Source organism: Danio rerio, chromosome 3 (assembly GCF_049306965.1).
Source record: "Danio rerio strain Tuebingen ecotype United States chromosome 3, GRCz12tu, whole genome shotgun sequence".
NCBI classification, from domain to species: Eukaryota; Metazoa; Chordata; class Actinopteri; order Cypriniformes; family Danionidae; genus Danio; species Danio rerio.
The window spans coordinates 7,485,001-7,512,500 of record NC_133178.1 but is presented as its reverse complement, the minus strand read 5'-3'; the positions used below and the strand labels follow the sequence as shown (position 1 = coordinate 7,512,500).

Sequence of the window (27,500 nt, the reverse complement as noted above, 5' to 3'; positions counted from 1 at the left end):
TGACGTGATCCTGTGTGCAAATAAGTGCAAGGAGATCGCTCACGATTTCAGCTGTTTCTAGATCTGCTCCTACTTGACGCCCCATTCACACGGAGCTTCAGCGTCAACGCTTGACTGAAGGCGTGTCTATAGTTGGGGTTAACGCTATCGTCAAAGCAGCGTCTGTCTAGCTCAGGGATGGGCAAACTTGATCCTCGAGGGCCGGTGTCCCTGCAGATTTTTTTTTCCAACACTAGTCAAACACACGTGAACAAACTAATCAGTGTCTTCAAGATCACTTGAACTCTATAGGGAGGTCTGTTTGAATAGGGTTGGAGCTAAACTATGCAGGACACTGGCCCTCCAGGATCAAGTTTGCCCACACCTGGTCTAGCTACTAGCTTCTAGCTTCTAGCTGGTGTATTTGCAAACAGCGATCTGACTGATGCTTTTATCGACGCTTGAAAAGTTGAGCTAGTCCCAACTGCAGCGAGCAACGCCTTTGAATCGGCGCAGACGGATCCACAATGCAGTTCGGCAACGCCTGACGTCACTCATTCAAAGTGAATGGTAAACGTTGACGCTGACGCTTCGTGTGAATGGGGCATGAGAGTGTGTTGAGGATCAGCGGAGGGTCGTGTGTCCTGCAGCGTGTAGGTGAAGACGTCCTTTTATGTGAGCGTTTCCCCGCGCTGCCCCTCATTGTTCGGGCCTGTTATTATCTGTCCCGCCGTTTGTCTCATTCATTCCAAAATGCCACTCTCCAGCGTTCCGAGTTCCGGTATCCATGGCAACTCGGAGCTTTGAAAGTTCCATGTCATTTTTTGACCTCCCACGAGCACACACACACTTACACATTATCAGTAATATCATCTCATTCCACAACTCTCTCTCTCTCTCTCTCTCTCTCTCTTTTTCTGTGAGAACTGAGGGAAAGCTTCAAATATTCTATTCATCCCTGAGAGCTTTTTGAAAAATCTTTTCTAATTAGATGTAGTGCTCCTGAAAATCGACAGAACTTCTGAATGAATAGATTGTAGCACTTTTAAGAGAATTTGACATTTTGAAGAACGGCTGCAATAATTCCCAGAGTTCTTCATTTGAAGGAGGAATCTTAAGTAGGAAAGCATCACGCCAGGCCCTCGAGAGCTTCTCCATTCACGCTTTTAGTGCTATTAAAGTGATTTCGCCTCCAAACAGACTCTACCTGCATTCACAGAGCATTGGCTTTCTGCTATTGTCTGATGAAAGAGAGTTTAGGAGAAATGAGGGTGGATTTCTTTAATTGTTTTGTGAAAAACAGAGAGCAAAATACTAAAGTCAAGATTTCAGAACTTATTTCATTACTATTTTTTTGGTTGCAGATTTGAAATCAAATCTGAAATTTGCTACTTAGGATGTGTTTTATTGTGTGCTTTATAGGACAAATCCACCAGAGGGTGCTGTCTATATTTTAAGGGTTTCTTTCGTTGTACGTTTTAGATGATAAATCCACTAAAGGGGGCCTTTTACATTTTTAGCAACTCTGAAATACGTTGTTTATGGTGTTTTGTTGCATGTTTCAAATGACAAATCCACTAGAGGGCACTGTTTACATTTTAGCAACTCTGAAATACATTACTTATGGTGTGTTTTATTGCATGTTTCAGATCACAAATCCACTAGAGGGCGGCGTTTACATTTTTAGCGATTTGAAATATGTCCCTTAGGGGGTGTGTTGTTCCACATTTTGGATTACAAATTCACTAGAGAGCACTGTTTACATTTTTAGCAAATCTCAAATGCCTTACTTAGGGTGTGTTTTGTTGCGTGTTTTAGATTACAAATCCACCAGAGGGCACTGTTTACATTTTTATCAAATCTGAAATACATTACTTATGGTGTGTGTATTGCATGTTTCAGATCACAAATCCACTAGAGGGCGCCGTTTACATTTTTAGCGATTTGAAATGTCACTTAGGGTGTGTTGTTCCACATTTTAGAATACAAATCCTCTGGAGAGCTCCGTTTACAGTTTTAGCAAATCTCAAATGCCTTGCTTGGGGTGTGTTTTGTTGCGTGTTTTAGATGATAAATGCACTAGAGGGCACTGTTTACATTTTTAACACCTCTGAAATATGTTACTTATGGTGTGTTGTGCATTTTAGGTTACAAGTACACTAGAGGGCGCTGTCTATATTTTTGCATTTCTGTAATGTTACTCAGGGTTTTTTTGTGTTTTGTTGTGGTTTTTATATGACAAATTCACTAGAGGGTCCTGTTGACATTTTTAGCCACTCTGAAATTCGTTACTTAGCCTATGTTTTGTTGCATGTTTTAGATTACAAATCCACTAGAGGGCGCTGTTTACATTTTTAGCAGAGCTGAAACTGTTACTCATGGTGTGTTTTGTTCCACATTTTAGATTACAAAAACACTAGAGGGCACTGTTTACATTTTTATCAAATCTGAAATACATCACCTATGGTGTGTTTTGCGCGTTTCAGATTACAAGTCCACCAGAAGGCGCTGTTTATATTTTTGCAAATCTGAAATGCGTAACCTGAGGGTGTGTTTTGTTGTACTTTTATATGACAAATCCACTTGAGGGTGCACTTTACATTTTTAGCGAATCTGAGATACGTTACTTAGGGTATGTTTTGTTGAATGTTTAAGATTACAAATCCACTAAAGGGCACTTTACATTTTTTAGCAAATCTGAAATGTTACTCTGGCTGTGTTTTGTTCCACATTTTAGATTACAAATCCATTAGAGGGCGCTGTTTACATTTTTAGCGAATCTGAAATGTTACTTAGTGTGTTTTGGTCCACTTATTAGATTACAAATCCACAAGAGGGCACTTTTTACATTTTTAGCGAATCTCAAATGCGTTACTTAGAGTGTGTTTTGTTTAGCATTTTAGCTTACAAATTCACTAGAGGGCGCTGTCTATTTTTGCAAATTTGATCGGTTTGTTTTGCTGTATGTTTCAGATGATTAATCCACTAGAGGGCGATGTTTACATTTTTAGCAAATCTGAAATGTTACTCTGGCTGTGTTTTGTTCCACATTTTAGATTACAAATCCACTAGAGGGCGCTGTTTACGTGTTTGCAAATCTGAAATGTATTACTTATGGTGTGCTTTGTTCCGCATTTTAGATTACAAGTCCACCAGACGTCACTGTCTATATTTTTATGCACTTTTGGGTGAACTATCCCTTGAAGGCAGACTTATTCTGGTTAAAAGGATGATTAATATTAATTTAATTTAAGTATTTATATTTTATAGTTAAGTAATTTTGCTTATAAAGTAAATTTACAATGCTTAATATATTTTTAAAATCAAATATGTAATGTTTATTAGTAATATTTCACTTTCATAATATTAATAAAATTTCTAGAAAGTTTCTAAAAATATATATTCAAAATAATGCTATAAATATTTGGTGTATAAATACATATTTAATTTTATATTACACATTTTTTTATGTTCTTTATCTGAAAACAATGGTGGTTGTAAAAAAACGCATTCATGGTGTGTGGATTTATTTTTCATTTTTTATTTTTGTAATAACTGAAATATAATGTTTTTTCGTACATTTCACAAAGAGGCATTGTTTACATTATATTGAGCCATACATGTGTTGATACCCAAGGTTCCCTTTAAGACTACTACGTTGATAATTATATCTCCAAAACGACTTTAGTGTTGATTTTAGAGGATTTTAAAGAAAACCCTGGCATTTCAGACTTGTGTCAGAGCTGCTGTTGCTTCTCGACAAATGTGTGTTAGACTCACAGAAACTCTAGTGAAGGCCAGTGAACACTGATGGAGGTTTTTCTTCATTTTCATGGACTTTTTCTGCAGTTGGTGAGAATGAAAGTCAACACCGCTACATTGACAAAACCCTGAACTCAATAACACATGATTTGATTGTCAGGGACGCCTGACCTCACACTGAATACAGAAAAAAACACCCTCTGGAGGAAACACAATTGAGGAAAATATGATGTATTTAAAGAGATGCAGCTAAAAGACTAAGAAAAAAAAAAAAAAAAAAACAATATATGGTTTTTAAAGCACCACTTCATAGTTTTGGTTTGTTAATACAATAATACAGACAATGTTTGTCTGAGATGTGACTATTTCAAAATCTGAAAGTCTACAACTAAAGTGTCCTTAAACTAATGTGTTACCGAATTTGTTTGTTCAGAAAAATTAAATCTTCATTTTTTTCTGTCCCAGTATAGACACTGTTTTTTTTATTAATTAATTAATTAATTAATTAATTAATTAATTAATTAATTAATTAATTAATTAATTAATTAATTAATTAATTAATTAATTTATTTGTTTATTTGTTTATTTGTTTATTTGTTTATTTGTTTGTTTATTGTTATTGCTAATTTATTTTGTGCTATTTATGTATTTGTTATTGTTTATTTTTATTTAATCTTTTTGATTTTGATTTTGTTTTTAGTTTTTTTTTGCTTTGTGAAATTATGATGTGAAATCATCATTGTGTCTGTGGACAGTCGGTATGAAAGATTGTAAGTCAGCGTGTAAATGTGTTTGGCCTGAGAGTGAGGAGGTGGTGGTTCATGTCTGCTGATAGACTTATCTTTTATCCATAATCCACTCTTTGTGCTCTCCAAGGGCCCTTGTTGCCCTGGCGATACTATCAGACATCTCAGCGGCTCATACACTCGCACTCCTCCTCATCTGTCTGTTTCTACTATTCACAACTTTGGGCTTATTTGACTGTATTTAGCTTTATTTGTTGCGTTTTATTCAACTTTTTTCATTTTATTTTGCTAATTTTTATGTTTTATTGTTCATTATTATTTTATTATTTATTTTATTATATTTATTTTCATTTAATTTATTTTATTTTTCATTTAAGTAATACATTTTTATTTTATTTTAAATTATTTTATTTTCTACTATATTTTCTTGATTTTCTTTCTTTCGTTTATTTTTAATTAATTTTTTATTTTATTTTAAATAATTTATATTTTTACCCCATTTTTATTAATTGTTTTTTTTAATGTAGTCAAAAATATATTCATTCAATGCTAATATTATTTATTTATTTATTTACTTTCCAAAACCTTGACACATCAAGTTGATCAGTGACAAAGACAATTTATAATACTAATAGTACTTCGTATCCAGAATAAAATACTCTCATTCACTCATCCTCAGCTTAAAAAGGATCATAGATGGTCACCATTGACTTTGACCATTGACCCTAGTATGGGTAAAACAATGAAAGTCAATGATGACCATGAACTGGATGGCCAATGACCATTCTGGAAAGCAGCCAAAGCTGAGTAATAAAACAGTAATAGGGATTGGCTCTGAACAACTGTCAGAAACGGTGATATTGTCCTGAATGCTCTGATTGGAGGTGGAGATGTGACTTCGCCGAAAACAGCAATTCGCTTTACACCACCTCTATTTGCATGTGATTTAAATGTGTGTGAAAGTAGCGCAGGAGATCTGCACGTCTGCAGGAGACTAATAGGCCTGTCAGGAGATTCATTATTGTGTTCTTTCTCAAATTAATTTCTCACACTGCCGTTTGACTGTTGGTTTGAGCTCCTCGTGTCTGCAGAGCTGAAGAAGACAATCATCATCTGCTGAGCGCTTCAGCTTCATTCAACACCAGCTGTGCTTACATTCACCTATACTTATGCGCATTTTGGAATATTGCATAAACATTCCCAATGAATATGGCAAGGTGATATCTATCTATCTATCTATCTATCTATCTATCTATCTATCTATCTATCTATCTATCTATCTATCTATCTATCTGTCTGTCTGTCTGTCTGTCTGTCTGTCTGTCTGTCTGTCTGTCTGTCTGTCTGTCTGTCTGTCTGTCTGTCTGTCTGTCTGTCGTTCCATCTATCTACCATTCTGTTATTTCTTCCATCCATCCATCCATCAGTTACATCCATTCTATCGATAAATTGTTCATTCCATCCATCCGTTCTACCATTTTATTGTTCGATTTATTCATTCCATCCATCCAATCCATCAACCCATCCATCTGTCCATCCATTCAACTGTCCATCCATGCATCCATTCCATACTTCCATCCAACCATTTGTTACATCCATCCATCCGTTAAATTTAATCTACTGTTAAATCGTTTGTACCGTCCATCTATTCATCCATCCATCCATCCAATCTACCATCCCATTGTTTGTTCTATCAATTCTTTCATCCATTCCATCCATCCATTCTGTTTGTCTGTCAGTCTATCCATCTATCAATCCATCCATTTGTTCCATCAATCCGTCCATTCATCTGTCCACTATATCCATCCATCCATTGCATCCAATCTACCGTTCCATCATTCATTCCGTCCATCAATCTATTCCATATGTTCCATCCAATCTAAGATTCCATCTATAATCTATTGTTTGTTCCATCCATCATCCATCCATTGTTCTGTCCATCCATCCATCATATCCATCCATCCATCCATCCATCCATCCATCCATCCATCCATCCATCCATCCAATCTACCATTCCATCGTTCTTTGTCTATTTATCCATCCCTTCTGTTCCATCTAACCATTCCAATTGCCTGTCTGTCTAGCCATTTATTAACTGTCCATTTGTTCCATTTGTCTGTCCATCCGTCTTGTCTATCCATCCGTTCCATCCATCCTACCATTCCATAATTTGTTCCATCCATCAATTCATTCCATCTCCTCCATCCAAAGATTCCATCCAACCTACCATTCGATTGTTTGTTCTATACGTTACATTCAATCGACCATTCCAATCAATCTACCCTTCCCTTTTTCATTCCATCTATCTATCTTTTCATCTGTCAGCTCTGTCCATCCATTGGTTCCATCCAATCTACTATTCCATCATCATTCTGTCTTTGTTGTTTCATTTGTTGTTCTTTGTCCATCATTGCTGATATTCTGCCATTCTATCAATCCGTCTATTCATTCGTTCATTTTCTTGTTGGCTTAGTCCCTTTATTAATCCGGGGTCGCCACAGCGGAATGAACCGCCAACTTATCCAGCAAGTTTTCACGCAGGGGATGTCCTTACAGTCGCAACCCATCTCTGGGAAACATCCACACACACACTCATACACTACGGACAATTTAGCCTACCCAGTTCACCTGTACCACATGTCTTTGGACTGTGGGGGAAACCGGATCACCCGGAGGAAACCCACGCAAAGGCAGGGAGAACATGCAAACTCCACACAGAAACGCCAACTCGCGGGGTTCGAACCAGCGAGGTTCGACCCAGCGACCTTCTTGCTGTGAGGCGACAGCACTACCTACTGCGCCACTGCCTCGCCTCAATCCGTCTATCTTTCATTTATTCTTTCTATCAGTTGTCTTGTCTGTCAGATGTCATTTTTGATCTGTTGCTTTTTCTGCCAACTTGCCAGCAGTCCTGCCATTCTACCGGTTGTTCCATTTTTCTATCTGTTGCTCAATCTTTTCTATTGTTCTGTCCATCTCTATCATTCTCTTTCTATCACTCAATTATTCCAGACAGTGTTCTATCATCCCATCATTCTCTTTCTCTGTCCTCTCCTTCTCTTCTTTCCCCTCACCCAAGGCTGTTAAACATACACTCTAATTGCTGCTAATTACTTATCACTGGCCCAGAAGTGAGTTCCCCCCCAGACCTCCTTGCCAGTGCAGTTCTCTGAGTTCCCACAATCCCTTGCTGCTGGACGGGACCTTTCAGGTGATTAATGAACCGAGGATTAGGATGCGAGTTTGTTTGTTTACTTGTTTGCCGTTAACCTTTGTGACAGCTCTTCACGGTGGACGCACACTCACCACTGCTTTTAGCTTTTTCACCACCATTATTAAAGCGAATAGTCTGGGTTGTTGTTGGAATGAAAACGCATTTGGAAAAAGATAGAACAGGATTGAGGTTTGTTTGTTGTGTTCTTAGGCTTTTGTTACTGTATATATGAGTGGTTTCTAAACTGTTTGACTGGGTTTTTGAGGCCTACTTTAAACTCCGCAAAAAGTAAATAAATAAATAAAATTAGTCATTTATTTATTTATTTTTTAACTATTTTACTGTTTGTTGTTTTCATTTGTTCATCCTATAGTTGCATCTGTCCATCCAGTCTACCATTTCATTATTTATTCCTTCAATCATTCTATCCATCCATGTGTCTGACTGTTCCAATCATTTATCCATTTCATCCATTCATTCCATCAAATCTACTCTTCCATAATTTGTTCCATCCATCCCTTCCATCTATAGCTCCATCTAACCATCTGTCCATTCAGTCTACCCTTCCATCATTCATTCCATCCATCCATTCGTCTTATTGTTTCCATCCATCCATCCATCCATACATCCATCCAACCATGCGTCTTCCATCTATATTTCCATCTATTCATCGGTCCATTCAATCTACCCTTCCATCATTCATACTATCAGTCATTCCATCCATCTTACTGTTCAGTCCATTCATCTATCCGTAGTTCCATCTATCCATCAGTTTTATCCACTGCATCCAATCTATCATTCCATCATTTGTTCCATCCTTTAATCTAAAGTTCCATTTGTCCATCCAGTCTACCGATTCATCTATCCATCTGTCCATTCAGTCTACCCTTCCATTATTCGTTCAATCAGTCATTCCATCCATCCTTTCGTCTTATTGTTTCCATCCATGCGTCTTCCATCTATACTTCCATCTATTCATCCGTCCATTTAATCTACCCTTCCATCATTCGTACTATCAGTCATTCCATCCATCCATCTTACTGTTCAGTCCATTCATCTATCCGTAGTTCCATCTATCCATCAGTTTTATCCACTGCATCCAATCTATCTTTCCATCATTTGTTCCATTCTTCAATCTATAGTTCCATCTGTCCTTCCAGTCTACCATTTCATCATTTGTTCTATCAGTCACATCCATCCATCCATCCGACCGACCGACCGACCGATCATCCGTTCCATTTACTCAATCCGTTTAATCCATCCATTAATCTCACTGTTCCATCAATCCATCCATCTATCATTTCATCCTTCCGCTTGTCCATCCAGTCTACTGTTCAATATGTCCATCTGTCCAATCTACTGTTCCGTCTATGCATAATAATAATAATAATAATAATAATAATAATAATAATAATAATAATAATTCCTTACAATTATATAGCGCTTTTCTGGGCACTCAAAGCGCTTTACACAATGGGGGGATCTCCTCATCCACCACCAGTGTGCAGCATCCACCTGGATGATGCGACGGCAGCCATTTTGCGCCAGACCGCACACCACACACCAGCTGATTGGTTGAGAGGCGACAGTGATGAAGCCAATTGAATATGGGGATGTTCAGGTGGCCATGCTGGAAAGAGGCCAGTGGGCAGATTTGGCCAGGATGCCGGGGTTAAACCCCTACTCTTTTCGAAGGACATCTTGGGATTTTTTACGACCACAGAGAGTCGGGACCTTGGTTTAATGTCTCATCCAAAAGACGGATCAACTTGTTCATCCAATCTACCGTTCCATCCATCGGTTCGTCAGTTTGTCCGTCATTCCATTCAACCGTCTGTTCCTGTTACTATTTGTTTGATTTGGTTTTTGGGTCTAGTTTAAATGGAAATCATTTGTCACAATCTAATTTTCAAAAAAATTACTGTCTAGTTATTCCTTTACTGTTTTTTCCTTCTTGTTAAAAAACATACGCTAAACTAAATTAGACCTATAGCTTTTATATATCACTACTCCAAAAATCATCCTCATTTGTAAGTCACTTTTTATAAAAAAGCATATTCTAAAGGACTAAATGTAAATGTAAGTGCAATATGGATTTTTTTAAATGATTTTTACTTTTATTCTATTTTATTTGTATTTTATTTATTATTATTATTTATTTTTTATGTTTCTTATTTAATTCTTATCATACTTCAGATTTGATTTTGATTTACTTTCTTATTATTTTTATTATTAGTTTAGCATTTTTTTTGCGTCTAATTCCTATAGAAACGCATTTTCCAAAAATCCTATTTCAATAGGGTTTTGACTTTGGTATTTGTTTCAAGTGGGTTTTACATTAGTTTTATTTATTTTTTATTTTTATTTTATTTTTTTTAGCAATCTCTGCTTTCTGTCATGATTATTACCCCGGTAGATGTACTTATGCTAAACCACTTAAGCTACTTTAACTACTTTTTTTTTTTTTTTTGCTTGATTTAACATTTTAAGAAGCTTTTTGACAAGATTTTCTTGGCATGTATGCTGAAATGCTGAAAGATGTCATTTGCCAAACACAGTTTTTAAGAGCTTCATTAAGGCGAGACTGCAGGCATAAACACTATTTTTCATGCACCTGTCAATTGTGAGATTTTGGGCTTTTTGCCTTTTTCCTAAAGTGGTTTTCCAGTCTAGTGTTAAAAAATACACCTTTAAGTGTTTTTATTGCACCCGATCTCTTTTTTGTAGATTTCAGTCATTTCATATTTAAATATTTTAAAGGCTCTTTTCTCCATGTTGTTTTTCTCCTGTCATAAATCTCCACTTGAGCATAACTTTACAGTTTACGCTACATTCTATAGATTTACTCAGAGTTTTTTTTAATACTTAATTTATCGGATGATATACAACATTTTATTCTATAGTAAACTATAGAAAACATGTAGCATAAATACAACACACTGCTAACAATTTACTGTAGAATTGACAACAGTTCGCCAGTGTCACCGACTCGGTCCCAGTCATTCCCCTCACTGGCCAGCAGACGTCATCATCACCGGACTATTGACATTACGTCATCCATCTACACTGACTGCAGACACACCTGACACGCATCCAGCAATCACCCTCCACACGCATATAAGCAGCACACACACGCTGCTTCATTGCGAAGTCTTGTTCTGCCCTGGCTAACACTACTGAGCGTTCTCATCCTTGCCTGCTTTCCCGTTGTGATCCTGCTTCGTTTACTGACCCAGTCCTGCCTGCCGCCTGCCTTGTACTTCAGCCTGAATCCCTACTTTGATTCTAGCCGCCTGCCTTTGAACTTAAGCCTGCTTACCGACTCTGATACTAGCCGCCTGCCTCTGACCCATGCCTGCATACTCATCCTGTGTTTACCTGCCGCCAGCCCAAAGGCTACATACTACTGTGTTTGATGTGAGTTAGCGCACGCACAACATCTGTGTGCAATTGTTTATTAAACTGTGTTTAATAAAAACACTGCAAATGGATCCCTCTGTGTCAACCACTTCGTTACAGCCAGTAACTTACTGTAAATAAATTCAGCAAAACTACTGTATTTTACATTTATCTAGCTGTGTATATGTTTATAGTATTGTGTATGTTTACTGTAAATTATACAGAAATTTTCACAATTCAACTTTAGAATACAGTAACATACTGCTTTACTGTCCTAAAGTAAAAAAGTTCATATTACACTTGAAAATTGTGTAATTTACAAAAATTATAAACGGAGTACTAGGTTTGTCGCGATACCATCAATTCACATTACGATACTATATTAGCTGAAGTGTTGTGATAAAAAGTAGTATTGCCAGTGGCGGTTCTAGACCAGAGGTACTGAGGGGGCCGGGTAGGGGCTACTTGTACTTTTAGGGAGCACACTTTAACATGAATCACACTTCAACAATTATTCAAAGTCATTTTTTTCATGCATCACTCTGAAGTTTTTATAAAAAAGCTAATTAAATAACTTAAACTCAAAATAATTGATTTGACAAGTAACTTTGTATTGTACTTGGATAACACTTTTCTAGCATTCAAGCACATCAAGGCACATTTTCACACCTGTAAACTTTAACAGATACAGTTGAAGTCTTTTTTGCCCTCCTATTAATTTATAATAATGTTTTACAAGTGATCTTTAAAGGGCCATGAAACCCCCTTGTTTCAGCAGGGTGTTTTCACACCTCTACTTTGGAAAAAGTCAGAAAAGTGGGCGTGTCCAACTCTGTTTAGGGGGGAGTGTCGGAAGAAGAAACGAGGCTTGGTGTGGGAGTGTCTATTTGGGCGCGCTGAATTTCAGAGTCAAAACACACACCCACAGCGGACAATGTGACTGTGTTTACATGGACATCTGTAGTCGAATTATTTGCCAAATTATTAAATGGTGGACTTTAACTGCAGTTTGGCTCTTTCATTCAGGGAATTCATTAATGTCCCTCCCGACAAACGTGATATTTGATTCGAGGCGCTGCTCTAAGCGTGTATTTTTCATGCAATGTTTGATACCGCATGGCGAATGAGAAAAAAAAACTCAGCATTTCCCGGAAACTTAGATGCACACGGCAGGTAGCGTCAGAAAGCCGCGTGTGTTATTCCGGTCACAAAATCCAACACGAGGTTATAGTTTGGTTGTAACTGTTAGTGCTAAATTGTTTACACTCGTTGCAATAGTTTGTTTGATACGAATAAAATACAACTGAATAAACAAAGAGCACTGGTCGCTCACTTACCAAATCTGTAGAGACAGGACAATCCACAGCAACTAGAGCCGCGTCTTTATTAAGAGGAGACTACAAGCGAATCTGGATTTCAGCGTTTACAGATGAGAACAGCTCTCAGGTAAACAATAATCCTCCTTGGACACGTAAGTTATTGTTGTCGCGCATCGCGTACACTGTAATCCACACGTGAGTCTGAGCTCTCACAGAGAGAAAATGAAAACTAAACTTAACTTCAGCAAACTATAAAAGCAACACTTCACGCTTGTTTTGCCAACACAACGTGGCGTCTTTGCCGTCTACACTGTGACAGTAATGAATATTAATGAAGTTGCACAATAGAGCGCGCTGATTGGTTTGAACCAAGCCTTACTCATGCATTAATGCATCACACTGTAAGACATAATAAGACTCACTCTGGCACAGACGCCCAGTCTGCACGCTGGAATACAGGCTATTATGTCATGACCGTGACGCAGCTTCAAAAATTCGTTTCAAACCGGAAGTACGAATTTGCTTGAAATAACGCAAAAACAACCAATTTACACTTTTTAGTGAAATATAGGTGTCCTAATAGTGTTTTTAGCAGTGTGGGACACATATACGACTGTCAACAGCTCAAAAAATGTGTTTTGGTGTTTCGTGACCCTTTAACAAACCAAGGAGATTTCCTATAAAACTAAAATAATTCTTCTGGAGTCAAAAGTCTTATTTCTTACAGTCTGTATTGAATAAATGCAGTTTTTAATGTTTAAAAAAAACAATTTTAAGGTCAGTATTATTAGCCTGCTTAAGAAATATTTACTGTATATTTTTTGATTGTTTACACAACAAACCAGTTAAACAGTAACTTGACTTCAAACTCTCCTAGTTAACATAACCTAGTTAACTCTTTAAATTACACTTTAATCTGAATTAAAGACAACAGAATACTTAAAGGACATCTTGCAAAATAACCAGTAAAATATTATGCACTGACTGTCACTATGGCAAAGATAAAAACATTTTTATTTTATAAAAATATTTTTTATAAATTAGTTAGTTAAACTATTATATTTTAAAACGTGGTGTAAATACATCATGTTGAAGACTCGTGCTTTGTCACGACTCAAATGAATGAAGGCAAAACTGAACGAGATGAATATGACTTTTACATGAGCGTGACTAAAAACTACAATTGGTCAATGTGTATTATCAATCTGTTCTCTGGTACTTGCCAACTGTTTGTAAGTTCAATACTGCATTTCCTAACGTTAAACTATGCACACTCAACTTCTGATTAATAATAATACCCATGCATAGCCGAGGACTTCCTATAATAAATGCTTTAAATCGCTATTGAAAACAGAAGTCTAATATAATCAACAGTGGACATTTTGACATGACGTTTTTCACAACATGAACATGACTGAAGTTATAAATTTTTATTGCCTGGGTGTGTCAATTTGCGGGTTAACTTCTGACGAACGCGAGAAACTGAGACGCACAACACTGTCACTGACAGAGCGTGAGTGTATGGAAAAGGAGAAAGCGAGTGCCCGTGACACCGAAAGCTACCTCCGCAGTCTGCCACAAATGGCTGATTTCACTTCTCTGTGGTGTATTGCGCTACCGTAATTAATTCAAATCCCTGAAATAAAGGAAATTGTCAGAAACACTGCATTTTATATTTTATAATAGGCCTGCTTGAATTGAATTGAAAAAAGTTTTGCTCATCATTTCACCTAAACTATTTTGTAGATAACTGACTGACAAAAAATACATTAAAGATACGAACTAAAACAAAACAAAATTAGTTGCAAAATTAGGCTAATTGAAGTGGTCAAAAATAGTTTCAACGTTTCTTGTTGCTCTTTTGCGTTTTTCATTTATTTTTTTATTATTATTTTTTTTTGGTCTTATCAGGTATTTAAATTTTCATATTGTCATTCTTTCTTTTTAAGAGATTGTTGCAGTTGTTGTAGCTACTAAATCATATTGACAGGAACAGAAATGAACTGATTCAGATGTGCGTTCGAATTTGTGACAATACAGAAACTTTCTGTACTGCCCCTATTTTGTGTTTACTTCCTTTGTCACTGCCTTTTATAATGAGTTCATCCCCATTGGATGCTACAACCAATTACGATGATGTGAAATTATATAAAAGGGTTTTTTTTTTTTCTGAGAGAGAGAGTTCTGACCTCCAGCGTGGGAGTGGTGTTTGCGTCACCAAGTTGCGTTGCGGGTGTGGCTCTGCCTGGGTCTGAGGAAGCTGAGGAAGAGATGCGGCGATGCTAAAGTTTTCACTGACTTGTCCTTTATAGCCACCGTAACACCAAGTTTCCTGGTAATTGCTGACGAGTGCCAGTCTTACGTTACCTTCGTGTTGCAAAATTACCGGTGCGATGTGTTAGGACACCTCCGAAAACGGCTGCCTGTTCATCATTTCTGTCCGTTCTGCCAAGTCACCTGCCAGCCAGTGAACTGCTGACGTGTAACCTCCTGACATCACCACTGCAAGCCTCTTGGGTCAGTTTCACTCATACACTTACATACATACATACATTCTCCACCCAACCTCCCTTTATTTTCATTTAATTAGTTATTTGAGAAATTTGAAAAGTTTTGTTTATTTATTTCTTGGTGTATTTGTTGTTGTTTTTTGAGAGGAATCTTGTTTTGGGTTACTTAAAATGATTGTAGGATATTGACTATATAAATATTTATTTTTGGTATTGTTGTTACTTGTAGTTGTATTTGCCATTTAAATTAGTTCATTAAATCTTTCTAAGTGGAATTCGATTTTCTTGTTCTTATTTCGTATGGTTCTATGTTACTGTATGTAACGGAGGGTCTTGTATAAGTTTTGTTTTCGCTATCCTGGGTAATTAATTATAGTTAGATTTATTTGTGGCAAGGTTTAAAACTTGTCTGGCACCCGAAATCATGTATAAAATTTGTTAATATATGTATGTTATATATATTATAATTTATTTTATTTTATTTTTTTTTGACCGAGGGTGACTGCGTTAGAGGGAGATATTACCAGACGCACCGCCTCAACAGCGCCTTCCGTGATTCAGTGGTAGAAATCTCGCCTGCCATGCGGGAGACCCGGGTTCGAATCTAACCTAAGAGTTATTAATTAAAAATTTTTTTTTTGTGTGTGTGACCACCGTTACAAATTGAAACGTCTGAAAACGTGCAATAGGCTACCATAAAATGTGTGAATTGTACACCGTTTTGCAATCCTAAAGGGCTCCACAGACTATTCCAATAAAACGGTCTATTGTAGCGTAAACGGGTGAGCATTTTAGTGACTTTTCATTATATTATGTATTGCAGATAGACTGTTAATGACGATACTACCTTCTACAAACTACAGTGGCACCGCCAGTATTTTGGAGCCATAGTATCACGATACTACTCTAGTACCGGTAAACCGTGCAGAGTACATACATACCCTGTACGAGTTTTAAAAAAGCTGTACTGGAGCTCTGGAGTAAACTGTATGCTAAGATAAAATCAGAGTCGATTCCCATTAGCCACTGATGACAGGTGTGCTAGCATCATATGCTTCGTGAGATCAACCCAAACTAGCAGCTAGCAGGTGATTAGTGCATCCCTTAGTGGTCATTAACCAGAGACAGTCTCTTTTTCTGGACGCCGTGTTTCGTCTGACTGTGTTTCCTCCGTCAAAATCCTGCCTCTATACGTTCCATTTGCTTTCATTAGTGGCGTATTGATTGATTTATGTTCAGATCTGACTCATTAACTGCAGACACTTACCAAATCTCTGCGCTGGGACGAAGATGGAGAACAGAGCAAGAGGTCTTCCAGAGAGAGAAAGTTTATGAAACATTAAGTGAGATCCGAGCGCCGGCTAAGAAAGACAGATGATATTGCCGTGGTCTGCCGGCGGACCTTGTCAACAGCGACTCCATTCATCATTTCTGCCGTCGAGGAATCACACCAGCAGATTTAAATCCTTCCAGGTGCAAATGGAGAAGCTCGGTGGATGGCAGAGTTCATCATATAAATAAAAAATGAGAAAGATATGACACATTATTAAAGATTTAGAGCTTGGAAAACAATGATTGTAAATCTTAAATTTGTGTATATTTTTCGTATATTTGGGATTGGCCTGGGAGGTTGAACAATGAGGCCGAATTCATGTCGCGTTTCCACTGTCGGGCTAGTAGCTCACAGTGTGTCAAGCAAACCCCGCCCCCAGAACGTCCCCTGAATCAAACGTCACACAGCTCGCCCACTTCATCGGGAATCAGGCAGATAAAGCACACCATCGCATCGTAACGACACCACTCAAATAAAGACAACCGAAACAAATAAATAAAACGTTACTGTACAGCATTACATTTTAGGTCTATACGCACAGGCCTGTGTGTTCTCATTCATCATATTCATTTACTCACCGGCCAACTGTTGGCATCAAACATCGAGTGGTCTCGCCAGCGCAGGGAGTGCACCATCCGTAGTATAACACCACAGAAATTCTCTGTTAATAACTCGGTAGAAAATGTATTTTATAACATCCTCCTTTAGATGGACGCAGACCTGAAACGTATTAATTTTTCCGTTGGCTATATGACACTTAATAGGTGATTTCCCTTTATTTAAAGATGTCGCATTTTATTCTGTGATCTTTAGGAAAGTGTTAAGTCTTTCAGCACGTAAGCAAGTTATAAAATATAGCCTATATTTTGTTGCGCGCAGCAGCTTTTCACTAATAAAGCTTTTCATGGATTTAAAATTTTATTTTTTTTCCCACGTCATATAAAAGCTTAAACACTTCTTTGAGGACTCGGAACACATTTTGTATTTACAGTTTTCCCCAATGCGTTTGTAAAGAGGCTCTCTTCAAACCTCTATTTCAAACCTTCTCTGGTGTTTATTGCTTTTAGAAAATATCTAAAATCTTTTTTTTTCAGAGAGGCCTTTGTAAAATGAAAGTTTTGCTATGGCTTTAAAATGGTTTGATTTATGTATTGTATAAACCTAAATTGTTATAGCTAGCTTTTGTTTGTCTTCGTTTATTTATTTAATGTGATTTTATTATATCTGATATGTGTAAATCTTTCAATTATTTCAATACAGCTTAGGCTATTTTATCAAGATATGACACTATTGTTTTGAGCCTACAAAAGTGGACACGAAATTGTATTTGTGCAAAAAGTTTTGTATTTTTCTGTTGTATTCATGTTGTGCATTATGTCCAAAAAAAAAAAGAAAAAAATAAGAAAAAAGCCGCATCAACAGAGCTGTGAAGGAAGTGCTCTTTTGCCGGTCTCGCATTCACATACAGGCATCTAAACGTGCACAAACACACCCTTTAAACTTGACAAAAACTCTCGAAAACTTTTACTGTCTACTGTGTCTTTCATATGGTGTAAAGATTATTATGCGTTATATAAGTGACAAAGAATGTCACTTATAAATTAAAACTTTATTATTTTATGCAACAGCCTTACATTTAAAATGGAAACATAAGGGTGATCATTTGCAAAAAGACCTCAGCCTATAAGGCTGGATGTTTTCTTTCCCTTACATATTTCTTTGTTTGGCGCATGTACTCATGTGCGATCGGGAAAACTAGTGTCCGCCTCTCCTTTCACTCTGCCCAAGGTATTCGGCTGGGTGAAAAAGGCCGGCCGCTGACCCTGAGAAAGCCCCGCTTTGGCCCGATCAGGCCCCGGAAGTGACAGCGGAAAAGCAACTGGCCTTGGTTCTCCCTAGCTCGCTTACTTTGGGCGTAAAAGTGGAAACGCGGCTAATGATGTCAGTTCCATCGGTCCATCGTTTGTTCCATCCATCTATTCATTGTTCAGTCCATCCATCTACCGTTCCATCTGTCTGTTCTGTCCGTCCTTCCATCTATCCGTCCTTTCATCCATTCATCCGTTCATCCACCATTCCATCCATCCATCATTCCATCCATCTATCTTTCTATTCATCTTTTTATCAGTCATTTCTTTTATCCATTCATCCATCTATTGTTCCGTCCCTCCATCCAGCCGTCATTCTATCCATCATCTATTCGTTGTTCCATTCATCTATCATTCTGTCCATTCATCCTTGCATCCATCTGTCATTCGATTCATCATTCCATTTATTCATTGTTCCATCCATCCATCTATCTGTCATTCCATCCATCTGTCATTCCATTCACCATTCCATCCATTTGTTGTTCCATTCATCCACCCATCTATCCTTCCGTCCATTCGTCCATCTGTTGTTACATCCATTGTTCCATCCACCCATTCGTTGTTCCATTCATCCACCCATCTATTCTTCCATCCATCTGTCCGTCCTTCATTCCGTCTATCATTCCAGCCATCTATCGTTCTGTCTATTCATCTTTCCATCCATCCATCCTTCCCTCTATCATTCCATCCATCCATCAATCCATCATTTCGTCCGGCATTCCATTCATTGTTCCATCCATCATTCCATCCATTCATCGTTCCATCCACCCATCCGTCATTTCATTCATCATTTCATCCATCCATTCATTGTTCCATTCATCAGTTCTTCCACCCATCTATCCTTCCAGCCATTCGTCCATCCATCCACCTATCTTACCATCCATCTGTCCATCCTTCATTCCTTCTATCATTCCGTCTGTCATTCCATCCATCCATCAATCCATCATTTCGTCCGTCATTCCATTTATCATTCCATTCATTCATCGTTCCATCCATCCATTCTTCTATTTCATCTATTCCATCTATTCATCCCTCCATGCATCCATCGTTCCATCCGTCATTCCATCCATCTATCTGTCGTTCCGTCCACTCATCTGTCCGTCATTCCATCCATTCATTCGTTATTCCATACATCCATCGATCTTTCCGTCCATCCATCCTTCCATTAATCCCTCCATCAATCCATTTCATCAATCCATCAAACCATCATTCCATCCATCCATTAGTCTGTCTGTTCATCAGTCCGTCATCCCATCCATACTAATTCAGACTGAAATGTTAAATTTGTGCCTCATTCAGATTGGGGAAAATTTTTAATCTTACTTTTCTTTGTGTAATTTATTTTTTATTTTTTATGTTTATATTAATTTTCCATTTCTAAAAAAATTATTTGCGGCAAACACATATAACTTGGCAACACAATAGTCATCTTTAATCAAAGTGTAATTTAATAAAATATTAATTAAATATTTCTCTAAAATCAAGTATTTTTATCTAAAATTTTGAAGTTGGGAGAAGATGCATATGTTAAGGTGTATATTGTTATAATTGTTCCACTAATCTTTTGAACTTTTTTAAACAAACTTTTTCATAGAGTCAGTCCTTTTAAAACATCCATGTCTGTTATACCATCTACACTCTAAACCTGATCTAATTGCTATACGTTCATTACTGTTCTAGCTAAGACGGAAAAGTGAATGGCACATATGAGTGTGTGCGCTGTTATTTTGTAGGCGAGTGTCTGAAATGTCGCTGTGGCCTCATCGAGGTCAGTCTGCATAACTTCACCAGTCCGGCATTTCACTCTTTCTCTGCTTCTTTCAATCGCTGAAAGAACTGCAAGCTCGTCTGCATGCTTGCCTTTTTGTCTGCAGCTTTAATAAGTTGTTTGGCATTCATAGTCTTTTAGTGGCGCCGTTCAGCAGAGCGAAGGTCGTGCTTTTATATCGCCTCCGTTAATTCCCTTTCAACCTGTCTCCACACAATGAGCGCCGTGTTTTTGGAAAACCTTCAAATGTAACGGCTACTCGCATAATATTTGACCTCCCTGATACTGAAGCGAAAAGCCCCAGCGGGAGGCATTTCATGAAACAATCATCAAGTAGAGCAGCGGCGAATACAAAGGAATGGAAATTGCCCTGGTTTAATTCTAAAAAGGATATTCTCTGCTCATTTAAAGCTGACACAAACAGGCTTTGGGACGTGCCAAATAACTGCTTTTGTTTGCGCAGGAGTCACGGGAAGGTTTTGCATGTGTGTGGATGTTCAAGCATTGTCCCGCTCGGGCGTCCCGCTGCGATGTGAATGCGTGTCTGTATTCAGGAAACGGCAGGTCGGATCGCTCAGGTAAAGTGAATGGTGGTGTGTGTGTGTGCGGTGACTTGGAGGATCAGAGGCGCTGTTTAGTGTGGATGTGGCCAGAAAATCTCCTCACCAGAGCCAGATTAGAAACAAAAAGCATTTGTTGTGTTAATTAATTGCGTGATTGAGTTACTTAGTTTGCGTCTAATGCGATTTGGGTTTCGTGCTGTTTTAAAGAAGCATTTGAAACACTATGAAGAGTTCTGACCTTCCTAATTTGGTGTTAGTTACCTTTAATTTATGTCTGTAATTCTCTATCTATTTATGTGTCTGTCTGTCCGTCTGTCTGTCCTTCGTTCTATCTACAGAACTTTGTCGTTCGATCTATCATTCTCTCTGTCATTCTATGTACTGTTCTGTCTGTCGTTCTTTGTCATTGTATCTATTGTTCGGTCTGTTGTTCTGTCGTTCAGTCTATCATTCTTTGTCGTTCTATCAATTGTTCTGTCTGTCATTCTATCTATTGCTCTGTCTGACATTCTGAATGTTGCTTTATCTATCGCTCTGTCTGTCATTGTCCAGTTCGATTATTCATTCTTTCTCTAAATCTATCTATTGTTCTCTATTGTTTTGTCTGTCGTTCCATCTATTGTTCAGTCTGTTAATCAATTCTGTCTGTCGTTCTGTCTACCATTCTGTCTTTCATTGTATCTTTTGTTATGTCTGTCGTTCTTTCTATTGTTCTGTCAGACTTTCTGGCTATCATTCTGTCTGTCGTTCTGTCTGTTGTTCTTTCTATGGTTCTGTCTCATTCTATCTATCGTTCTGTCTATCCTTCTGTCTGTTGTAAAATCCTTCATTCTTTGTTGTTCTATCAATTGTTCTGTCTGTCGTTCTATCTATTGCTCTCTGTGCTTCTGTCTATCATTCTGACATTCTGTCTGTTGTTTTATCTATCATTCTGTTTGTAGTTTTATCTATCATTCTGTTTGTAGTTCTAGCTCTCGTTCTGTCTGTCGTTCCATCTATTGTTCTGTCTGTCATTCTGTCTATTGTCCTGTCAGACGTTCCATCTATCATTCTGTCTGTCATTCTATCTATGGTTTTGTCTGTCGTTCTTTCTATCCTTCTGTCTGTCATTCTATATATCATTCTGTTTATCCTTCTGTCTGTTGTTCAATCCATCATTTGTCGTTCTTTCAATTGTACTGTCTGTCGTTCTATCTATCGCTCTGTCTGTGCTTCTGTCTGACATTCTGTCTGTTGTTTTATGTATTATTCTGTTTGTAGTTCTAGCTATCGTTCTATCTGTCGTTGTATCTATTGTTGTCTGTCATTCTGTCTATTGTTGTCAGACGTTCTATCTATCATTCTGTGTGTCGTTCTATCTATGGTTCTGTCTGTCGTTCTTTCTATCCTTCTGTCTGTCGTTCTATCTATGGTTCTGTCTGTCGTTCTTTCTATGGTTCTGTCTGTCGTTCTTTCTATCCTTCTGTCTGTCGTTCTATCTATGGTTCTGTCTGTCGTTCTTTCTATGGTTCTGTCTGTCGTTCTTTCTATCCTTCTGTCTGTCGTTCTATCTATGGTTCTGTCTGTCGTTCTTTCTATGGTTCTGTCTGTCATTCTATCTATCATTCTGGCTATCCTTCTGTCTGTCGTTCAATCCATCATTCTTTGTTGTTCTATCAATTGTACTGTCTGTCGTTCTATATATCGCTCTGTTAGTGCTTCTGTCTGACATTCTGTCTGTTGTTTTATCTATCATTCTGTCTGTAGTTCTAGCTATCGTTCTATCTGTCGTTGTATCTATTGTTGTCTGTCATTCTGTCTATTGTTCTGTCAGACCTTCTATCTATTATTCGGTCTATCATTCTTTCTATCCTTCTGTCTGACGTTCTATCTATGGTTCTGTCTGTCGTTCTTTCTATGGTTCTGTCTGTCATTCTATCTATCATTCTGTCAATCCTTCTTTCTGTCATTTAATCCATCATTCTTTGTCGTTCTATCAATTGTACTGTCTGTCGTTCTATCTATCGCTCTGTCTGTGCTTCTGTCTGACAATTCTGTCTGTTGTTTTATCTATCGTTCTGTCTGTAGCTCTAGCTATCATTTGCTCTGTCATTGTATCTATAGTTCTTTCTGTCTATTGTTCTTTCAAACGTTCTATCTATGGTTCTGTCTGTCGTTCTTTCTATGTCATTGTATCTGTGTTCTGTCTAATTCTGTCTGTTCTTCAATATGCTGTTCTGTCTGTGCTTTTATCTATGATTCTGTCTGTTGTCTCTCTCATTCTGTGTGTCATTCTATCCTTCATTCTTGTCATTCTGTCTGTAGTTCTGTCTATCGTTCTGCCTGTTTTTCTGTGTCATTCGACTAATCATTCGCTCTCGTTCTGTCATTCTGTTTTTCTGTCTGTCTGTCTATTTTGCTTTTTAATTGCTTTGTCTGTCTGCCTGCTTGTAGTTCTGTTTGTCCATAGTTTTATCTGTCTGCTTGCAGTTTGTCTGTAGTTCTGCCTGTCAACTTGTATTTCTCTCTGTCTGTAGTTATGTTTGTCTGTCTGTAGTTATGTCTGTTTGCTTGTACTTATGTTTGCCTGACTGTAGTTTCTTTTGTCTGTTGTTTGGTCATCCTGTTTGTTGTTCTGTCTGTCTGACTGTCTGTCTTTAGTTCGTTTTTTTCCATTATTCTGTCTGTAGTTCATTATTTTGTTATTCTGTCATTCTACTGTTCCCCTGTTTTCATTCTGTGGTTCTGTCATGTACGTATCATGCTGTCATTCTTTCTGTCTGCTATATCACTCCAACATTCTGTCCTTGTTATATCATTGTCTATTGTCCTGACATCGTTCTTTCATTCTATTCATTACATCCTTCTATCCATCTGTCTTTATATTGTTCCATCATTCTGCCATTCTGTTTGTTGTATAATTCTATTTGATATATCCACTGTTCTATATAACATCCAATCTATTAGTCTGGCTGTCTACTGTATTGTTCTGCCAATCATAATGCATCAACAGTTTCATCTTTGATGTGGATGTGAATTGAGATTTGATAGGGCCAATGTTATTTCCCCCTTCTGTGATTTTAAAAACACACATTCAGGCAGCATGCAGATGTTTGCAGTGTGTGTGTGTGTACTGGTTTTGGTGATTTACAAGCACATTTTTTGTTTAATGACTGTTACGTAGCGGATGCACCCCGCTACGCTCATAAATTTAAGGATGACCGCTATAAAAAGTGGTCACCCGGAGTCCCCGTTCCTGCTCCCCAAGCACACACACACAGGCCAAGTTGTCAAAAAGGGGTATCAGATTTATTAAACAAAAAGGTCAAAATCAGAATCAGGGAACAAAAAGGCCAAAACAACAAACAAAACAAGGTACGCTACCTAATATTAAACCTCTTACCTATACCAAAAATAAAGTTCCATAAATGAAGCATACAATATTAACCTCCATAACTAGCCACAAAACAGGAGAAAACTGGACAAAAGAAAAAGGGCCTTCCCTTTGATCATTCAGCATTAAGGTAAATATTAGCCACAGCTAACACATGATACCGTCCTAGTACCGTATTTAACAGAGTATCTCACCAGATGACTTTGAAACAGGGTTGGAGAAAGGCATTACACAATCAGCCACCGCTAATGCAGGTTACCGTCCTATTACCGTATTTAACAGAGTATCTCACCAGATTACTTTGAAAAAAAAAAAGGTTTCAGACAGATCACTGCCGCACAGAGTACTCAGAGCGAACTGCTCAGACACACAATTGTGAGGGGAAACAGGAAGAGAACTCAATGAGGAGCGTCAACGGCATGCCTTTATAGCTGGCGCCGCCCCTCTCACAGCTGCACCTGATCTCCGCTCATGTGGAGAGAGAGAGAAAGAGATAGACAATGGAGGAAACACACACAGGAACAATACACACTAGCATTGTCAAAAATACTGTTACTCAATATGTAACAATGACATGGGTATGACATGGTTGTATTCTATTGAGGTGCTTTACAAGGACATGTCTTGTCCTTCCAATTCAAAAGGCTTAAGAATCATTCGTAACAAGGTCTTTTTACATTCAAAATTTGCCACAGGTTTCATATGAAGGTCGGGGTTAGAGATAAGAGTGGGATAAGGCCACATAATAAGCAACTCTTACTGTATACAACACATTACACCTATTAAAAGTCCTCGTAAACCAGTAATACCAACATGAGTATGTGTGTGGGCAGTGTTGTGATTCACTAATGAGTCCAACAGTGTATGTGGCTGTGCAGGCCCGCGGCGGCCCTGTCCACACTCCCCCCGACATCTGCTGGAGTCCACCGGGCTCAGCAAGACGCTTTACGCCCCGCTCAAGTTAAGTGGATGTCTTAAGGTAATTTAAAAGCAGCAGGGAGCTTTGGCTAATTACTGCTTTGCCTGATCTGTAATGAAAGCAGAGCAGCGTGAACACACGCTCCGCGAGCGCGCCGCTCGATAGCCTATAGCCGCACACCAGCAGCCCAAGACCTTCTGCTGAGGGAAACAACTTCTCACCTGCTTCTCACAGTGATTCCTCTGCCAACACCAGCTCTAGTAATTAAGCAGGAACCGCATGGGTGTTTCTGCAGCCGTGCTCATGCCTTTGGGCCAGGATTTTATATTGAGGAATAATAACAGATTGGGATGTCGTTTAAAACTGATTATCAGGCTTCATTTCATTTGATAGCTCTACAATTTTTATCACTTGTTGATTATTTTTTATTTTGCTTCAACGTAAGCTTTGATTCAGCAAGAAGGTCGCTAGTTCGAGTCCCGGCTGGGTCAGTTGGCATTTCTGAGTGGAGTTTGCATGTTCTCCTCGTGTGGATTTCCTTTGGGTGCTCTGGATTTCCCCACAATCCAAACACATGAGCTATAGGTGAATTGGGTAAGCTAAATTGTCAGTAGTGTGTGTCCTGTGTCCTGGTCCTCCAGGTTGGGGGTTGAGCGTTACCATCTCATGAATGAATGGAATGATAAATGGAATTACGGACGAAATGATGGATTGATGGATGGATGGAATGATAGAACAACCCATCTCATTAAAACTGATTGTTACAAAACACCAACAAGCTAAATATCAACTTCCATATAAATTTACCTGGAAGTGAATAAGTAGGTAGGCTTTGATTTGTTAACTTTGTCAATTAAAGAGGACACATTATAGTCTAAAGAACTATTGGTTGTTGTAACCCAACGTTTATTGCAATGCAAACAATGACAGTGCATTGTCACTACAGATGCTTTTTCCATGATAGGGCCATGTTGCTAAAGCTCTGCCAACGAACACTTACCGTCATCCCATTATACACAGCATGACTTACTACAGCATCTGGTTTAGTCCAAAATGAGCAGTATATTTAGCAGTTAGGATTGTGGTAGTTCAGATAATGTTCTCACCAATAGCGATGGGAATAAGAGCGTTATTAATAAACGACATTACTAACATCGTTACTTTATTCAAGAACGAGTTATCAAACAAATCACTGTTTTCCCATTACAATTACTATTACTATTACTGATAATAAAATGTAGTATTATTTATTTCATATAGTATTGAACCTAATGTTTGGTGGTGGGACAATCACATAACTGATGATGATTTGTGTGTGTGTGTTCGGGGGTAGGACAATCACATAACCGTTGATGATTGGTGCATGTGTGTTTGGGGGTGGGACTATCACATAACGGCATTTAGGCGGCAGCTAGCTCTCTGCAATTCTCACATGGTCGCCCACTTAAGCTAAGCAGGGCTGTGCCCAGTCAGTACCTGGATGAGAGATCACATGGGAAAGCTAGGCTGCTGCCAGAATTGGTGTTAGTGAGTTAGCCGTTGTCTGTGTGGGTCCTAACGCTCCAGTATTGTTAAGGGGACGCTGTACTGCTCAGCGACTTTCAGATGAAACGTTAAACCAAGGTCCTGACTCTGTGGTCATTAAAAGTCTTAAGATGTACTTCAAAAAAAGAGTAGGGGTTTAACACCGGCACCTTGGCCAAATTTGCCCACTGGCCTCTGTCCATCAGGGCCTCCTAACCATCCCCATATCATAATCAAATCTCCATATTTCCTTTCCAGCAATCAGCTGGTGTGTTGTGTGCAGTCTGGTGCTAAATGGCTGCCGTTGCATCATCCAGGTAAATGCTGCATACTGGTGGGTTAGGTTAGGGTTAGGGTTAACATGGTAAATCGGATAACATGGTAAAAATCAGGCGAGGGCTTTTGTTTTTCTGGACTGTTTTGAAAACACTTTGGATTGGGCTTGGGGAAGGAGGAGGGTGGGTCAATCTGAGCTTTTGAAAGCACTTTTGGTTGGGTTTAGGGGAGGAGGAGGATGGGTCAGTCGATCACAGTCAGTCAGTCAACAGTCGACGTAAATCCTTTTGTGGATTTACGTGAGCAGAGCAGGTTTGAACGGCGAGAGAAATTTGAGATCACAAAAAGTGTACAATGCGGCCTATGGTGGATTTGCGAAAACAAAAACTGCAAAAGAACATACCCCCTGGAACGTATTTGGCACTCTCCAGAAATGTATATAGGGGCACGTTTTCAGACTGAGCCTGGGTTAGATGCTTCACAGTCAAATTTTCAATAGAAACTTTATAAAAAATATCCATGTATGTTTGGACATGGCCATTAAGAGAAGTACCTAGTAACTGTAACTAATTACTTTTAGTAAGGAACATGTAAACAAAGTAACATGCCCAACCCTGCACAACTGAACCGCTCCAGTGTCTGTTTGAATGCATATAGAGATCAAGCAGGTCTCAGTACGCTTATTTAGTCTGCTTTCAGTGCACACTTAAGAGTGATTAACACATTCACACCTGCACAAATGATCCACACCTAAAGAGAAAAGTGTGATTTAACTGAACCGAATGAGGCATCTTGAGCTTCTACTTTGGGATAATCTTTAAAGATTAATTTGGGCTAATTTCTACCATGACGAGCAATACATCACAGTAGATCCTGATGCTTCTGTCCTTGACCTTTCCACATCACACTCATCCCAGAGTCAGAGAGACTCTTCAGTTTCCCTCACA

The 27,500-nt window shown here is 38.4% G+C and overlaps 1 protein-coding gene across 11 annotated transcripts in view; it reads left to right on the top strand.

The window, feature by feature from the left end:
• rbfox3b (RNA binding fox-1 homolog 3b) overlaps nt 1–27,500 on the top strand; it is a 584,742-nt gene that overhangs the window by 74,735 nt on the left and 482,507 nt on the right. For 3 of the 11 annotated variants that reach the window (XM_073944088.1, XM_073944082.1, XM_073944079.1), the window contains exon 1: nt 20,088–20,476. The exons of 7 other annotated variants lie outside the window; for them this stretch is intronic. The gene's annotated coding sequence lies outside the window, so the exon portion shown is untranslated. Of the gene's footprint in view, nt 1–20,087; nt 20,477–27,500 lie in introns of those variants that run through there. One more of the 11 variants, XM_073944071.1, reaches the window with a different exon arrangement.